Consider the following 5,979-nt stretch of genomic DNA (forward strand, 5'->3'; position numbering starts at 1 on the left):
GTGGTCTCCGGGGCGGGGGGCGTGGTCTCCGGGGCGGTTCCACGTGGGGCGGGAACGGCGGGTTCCCGGCTGGGCGGTGTCGGGGCCGCGGACCCGGCTTGTGGGTCCCGTCCCCACCCGGGAAGCGCGGACGGCGCTCCGCACCGCGCCCTGGGACGGCGTGGGCGGTCCGCCAGCTGTTCGCCCCCGTCCCACCGTCCGCCCCCGGGGGCAGCCCTGCTGCCGTCCTATCGCATTTGGAAACTGCTGCCTCCCTGTCCCCCGGTGCCCCCGGGAGGGGCAGATCCAGGCACCGGCACAGCAGTCCTGGGGCCCTGAACATCCGTCCCTAAGAGTGAGCGGCGGAGAGGGGAGCAGGCAGGCCCGACAGCACAGCCCTGGCCACCCGGACAGCCCCTCTCCTCACCCTCTGCATGACTCTTCTGTCCCAAAACAGCCCTTCGAGCAGGAAAACTCACTGTGGGGAGATGCTTTTTTGAACCCCCCTGGGACCCCGCTGGCCCCAAGCCAAGCTTAGGGCTGATGGCCTCCACAAGCACCCCCATCCGTTCCTGTGCAGCATCTCCCCACTGGTGGGTTTTTTGCCCACTGCCCCCCATTGCTGCCCTCATGCCATCCATATTTGCCCCTGCAGCCCAAAGGCCCCCGGGACAGTGAGGGCTGGAACAGGTCCTGCCCCGCAGCCGACCCCCCAGCTCCGCTGACCTGATATTTAAGTTTCCTTTGCATGCTTAATTTCTTACCCTCTGCAATTAACTGTCTGACCTGTCATCAGCGGCAGGCAGTGCTGTTGGGATGCCCTCCTGCTTCCCTTGCTGTGGGCCAATGCTTCTGGCAGCGTGGCGCGGTGGTGACCAAAACTGTGGCTATGCCAGCTGCCCTTGTCAGGACAACTTGTGTCCTCCATGGACATGGTGTCAACAAGGCCACCTCTGCCCCTGCATCTGTCCCCACAACCTCTCCTCTGTCATGTCCCACCCACCCCTAGGTGGGGTTATCCAGGGCTGATGCTCCCGTGCTTTTCCACCTTTTTCTGCAGCAGATAGGACATGCGGTTGCAGACAACCCGAGGACGGAGATCACACACTGCTGCCTCCCAGCCAAGCATCCATCCAGCACCATGGATGTTCCCTGCCAACTGCACGGGACTTTCCAGGTCACCCTGCATGACCTGGGTGTTACATAAGGCCGCAAATGCTGCTCGGCAGCATCAGTGTCGAGCCCAGGACGTGAGGCACAGCACAGCTCTGAGCCATGTGCTGTACCTGGATTAGAGGCTGCAAGAGGTGGGGAAGCCACAGCGTCCTGTGAGAAGTCATAGAATCATAGAACAGTTTGGGTTGAAGTGACCTTCTCAGCTCCCCCAGTGCCCCCCTGCCATGAGCAGGGACATCTTCACCAGCTCAGGTTGCTCAGAGCCCCGTCCAGCCTGGCCTGGGATGTCTCCAGGGATGGTTCATCCACCACCTCTCTGGCCAACCTGGGCCAGGCTCTCACCACCCTCACTGGAAAAAATTTCAAAGCCGCCTTTACCAACCGCTTCTGTCCCAGCCTGGTGGGGCTTTGACTCCAGTGACAAAGGCGTAGTGCTGGCTGGGACTGTATTTCCCAAGAGGTCCAGTGTGCCTGCGTGGTTAACCCTGATGTTTAAGTCAATGTTTGCATTGAGGTTGCTCCCGGCTGCTCCCCATTGTAAGCTGGGGCTGTTCCCATGCATTCACCAAGGGCTCGGCACGTCCAGCCGCACAAAGGAGCAGTCATTCAGCATTAGTGGCCGCACAATGAGGCCGTGTCTTCCGTCAGCCCAGCCAGGTCTTTGTTTCACCAGCAAAAGCCCCTCTGCTGAAAAGCTGGGGAGAGACAACACAGCTGTAATGAATTTGAGCAAAAGGGGGGTCTCTCACAGGGGTGGGGGGACCTGGGGCTGTCCCACGGTCCAGGCATGAGGCTGCTGGAGGTTATTTTTGTGTGGGGTGAGCAGGGGGACACAGTGGGGCATGGGCTATATATTTGTAAGAGATATGCCATGGTGCAGGGAGACACATGAGTGAGATACCTCAAAGAGTGGGTACAGAGTGGGTGTGGGTGGGTACCCAGTTCCTGGGGGATCAGTGGTGAGCTGGGAATCATTGGGGTCCCACAACATGCAAGTACTCTTCAGCATCCCCCTGGGGAGACGCTGATGAAGGTGCAAGAAGGAGAAATAGCCCCTGGGACAATTGTTTTGAGAGGGGTGGGAATTTTCTTGCTAATCCATGCCTTGGAGGGGTGTCTTGCTGACTTCAGGAGGTATGGGAGGTATGGGACTGGGAGGGGTGTGGGTTAGGTGGGATTGGGAGGGATGAGACAGGGCAGGGGTGGGAGTGGGGGGAATGGAGGGAGGGCAGGAGGGAGCACAAGGTGACGCTGTGGGAGGTGTACAGGGAAGTGCAGGTCTAGGATGGTTTCAGGGAGTAAGAGTCCATGAGCAACAGCTCTAGTGGGAAATGTGGCAGAGCAATGGCTCTGGGAGGGATGCCAGAGGGACAAGTGGCCCAGTCAGAGCCCATCAGTGCTCCCTGCCCAGCCCCTCCAGCAAGCCTTTGCAGATGCGGACACCCCATGGCTCTGCAGTGAGGCAGGGGCCCTGATGGCTCTGTGCTGGTGTGTCCCCCAGGCTCTGGCAGTGCTGGCACAGAGGCTGGACCAGACTTGGCTCACCCAGCACACATCATGTCCTGGCAGCCGACCAGGATGATGCAACTGCCAGGAAAGTGAAGCCGCTGGGTGCCACGGTGCCACTCTGCACGCTCCCTCTGCAAGCTAGCCGTGCTAGGGGGACCCTTCCCAGGGGATGACGTGGGTCTGGGTGCAGCTGAGTAGAGCAAACGGCCACAGCTCCTGCCCCTGCATTGCCTGCAGCAGCCTGGGGCTGGTGTTTGGGAAGGGGGAGGTTGAGAGCTGACTGCTTGACCTACAGCCATGTGTCACTGATACCCAGCGCTCTCCTGGGTCACATCCATATGGCCTGGCAGGATTGCAACCCAGACAGCCCAGGCGAAGGCAGGTCAGCTGAAAGCTTCAAGATGAGGAGCTTCATTAGGGCAGCAGCTGCCACCAGCCAGCAGCCACATCCCACCACCTGCTGGGGGATGAGGGACCAGCCCAGGGCAAGCCCACGGTGTGGGGATCACACTGCCTGGCCAGAGAGATGGCTGGATCTGGGACCAGGGGAAGGGCTGAAACAACAGGCTATTTGTAAAGGAAGGCAGCAAAACCTCTATTGTAGCAGACAACGCGGTCACTTCATATCTCCTCCCTTTAACCTGCACCCGAGTCCTCCTCTGAGCTGGCTGTATCCATCCATACAGAGACCATTTTGGACAAATGTAGCTACTTTTTTTGACTAATCTGAGTGTTGCCTTCAGTTCCTGGGCAATATTTACACTTTCTTCAACAGACTTTGTCAGTGATTCCTAAAAAATATTTGTTTACAGCTCAGCTTGCCTGTTAAAAGCAGAGCCACCCTGAAATGCTGATTTTCTTGATTATTGTCTAGGGTCCCTAACAATAGATGTGGAGGGCCCAGGTGGTGCGGGAACCTGCTGCAACAGTAGTCACAGCTCCGGTGCAGCCGGCGGGCACCTCACATTGCCCGAGCTTCTCCTGCCAGCTCCAGGTGTCGTTGCTAAAACTGTGAGTCTGTTCCATGGAGTGCAAAACACACCAATCTTGCACTTAGAGACACTATGCTGTTTTATTACAGAGCTGCACAAGTCTGGATGCCAGATCAAACTACCGTACTCGAAAGGAATTTCCAGAGGATATTTATATTTTAAAAGGAACAAAGAACCCTTCTAATACACAGTTTCACCTGTCCAATGCATATTCACAACACTGTGTCCTGGAGCATATGCTGTACCTATTTGCTGTCACACCTTGTTATTTCTGCCCAGGTTCAAAGTCTCTGGTGGTTTCTAGTAGTAATTTGGGGAATAAATCCATACACTCACATTGTCCATCTCTGGTATTGAGTCACCTCAGGACATAATTCTGCTGATCAGTCTTTGCCAAATTTCAACAAATGTCCAAGATACCCTCAAAGTAGCTATAATAATGTTATCAAACTGTAGTTACATTTTGAGCTCATTATTGAGCCTCACATCCTTGCAGCCTCTTGCATATTATAAATTGAAGCACAAGAGGCTCCATGTGCACATGAGCAGAAACTTGTTTGCTGGGAGGTGCCAGAGCCTGGCCCAGGCTGCCCAGAGCGGGTGTGGAGTCTCCTTCTCTGAGACATTCAAAGCCCCTGGACCCACCTGTGTGATCTGCTCTGTGACCCTGGTGAGCAGGGGTTGGACCGGGGGATCTGCAGAGGTCCCTTCAGCCCAACCAGCCTGGGATCCTGTGATTTCTCTGACTTGTTCTCAAGCCGAAGTGAAATTCAGTCTTGACAAAGCCCATGCAGAAGGTTTCGGTGTTTTAAGCCATGAGGTGTGTGGGCTTTGCAAAGAGGTTTGAAACTCGCCTGGGGGCAGTGGAGCCCAGCACCATTTCCCAGCACCAGCGAGAGGGGAAGGGAAGGGAAGGGAAGGGAAGGGAAGGGAAGGGAAGGGAAGGGAAGGGAAGGGAAGGGAAGGGAAGGGAAGGGAAGGGAAGGGAAGGGAAGGGAAGGGAAGGGAAGGGAAGGGAAGGGAAGGGAAGGGAAGGGAAGGGAAGGGAAGGGAAGGGAAGGGAAGGGAAGGGAAGGGAAGGGAAGGGAAGGGAAGGGAAGGGAAGGGAAGGGAAGGGAAGGGAAGGGAAGGGAGGGGAGGGGAGGGGAGGGGAGGGGAGGGGAGGGGAGGGGAGGGGAGGGGAGGGGAGGGGAGGGGAGGGGAGGGGAGGGGAGGGGAGGGGAGGGGAGGGGAGGGGAGGGGAGGGGAGGGGAAGGGAGGGGAGGGGAGGGAATCTCCTTGTGGCCAGCAGCTGCCTGAAGGGAAAGCAGCTGGCTTGCTTGAGAAAGAAATGCTGTTTCTCCCTCAGCGAAGCCAGTTTTACATCCCCAAAATACAGGATCAAGTCCCGGCCCTACCAACTCTCTCTAGAAGACATGGCAGGCAGGACATTGCTGATTCTTGAGACCAAATCTTTATTCTTGGGGGATCTCAAAAGAGCAAGCCTTACTGGCTTTGGGAGCTTTTCTGCACCAGCTCAATGAGCTCACCTGCCTCAGCACCTTTAATTTGTCTTGTTTCAGGCTCTATTGATGACATCCTTAAGGACCTGCGTGGATATGATGGTAAAATGAAGCTTCTTTGCAGCTGCAAGGGCAGCATCGTGGTCCTGGTCCTCCCTTCCTGGGAGCAGGAGCTGCTGGTGCAACAGCCCTTGATGCGCGAGGGGCTCCAGTTGTGAGGGGGGAGGCAGCGGGGAGCGGAGGGGAGAGCCGGGTGCCCAGAGGCCACTCAATAGGTTGGCCGTCGGTCTGGGGAGGCGAAGGGAAGTTTGTCCCTGATTAAAAGCCTCTGTGTTCCATGAGAAGCCGACCAATCCCCCCGTGGAGAGCCCAGGCCAGGGCTATGCCCGTGTCCATCATCCTGATCTCTCCCTGTGTGTTTCAGTTGAACCCCGTGCTACATCCGGCAGCAGCGGTGGGAGAGCCTGGAGCACCAGCGTGCGGGACAGCAAGAGGTGAGTGCCTTTCAGATCTCTGCGTGCTCCCCACGTCCTCCTGACCTGCCCCGTCCTCAGCTTCTGCACCCGCTCCCTGCCCTGACAGGTTGCTCACAGAGGAAGATTTCTTCAGCAAGGTCCCTGGAGAGGACAAGGCAGCTGCAGGGGTGAGCCCAAATGTGGGGAGAGAGCCTGGATGTCCTGAGGGCTGGGGCTGAGCTCTCTGGCATCACTGGCATTGGGGAAAAGCCAGGAGAAGGGAGTGGGTGGCTGGTGGGAGACGGGCTTCCAGGTACCGAGGATGGAGCAAAGCCCGGGGGCACCCGCTGCTGCAGCCTGGCCTTC

Source organism: Columba livia, chromosome 18, assembly GCF_036013475.1.
Source record: "Columba livia isolate bColLiv1 breed racing homer chromosome 18, bColLiv1.pat.W.v2, whole genome shotgun sequence".
Taxonomy (NCBI): Eukaryota; Metazoa; Chordata; class Aves; order Columbiformes; family Columbidae; genus Columba; species Columba livia.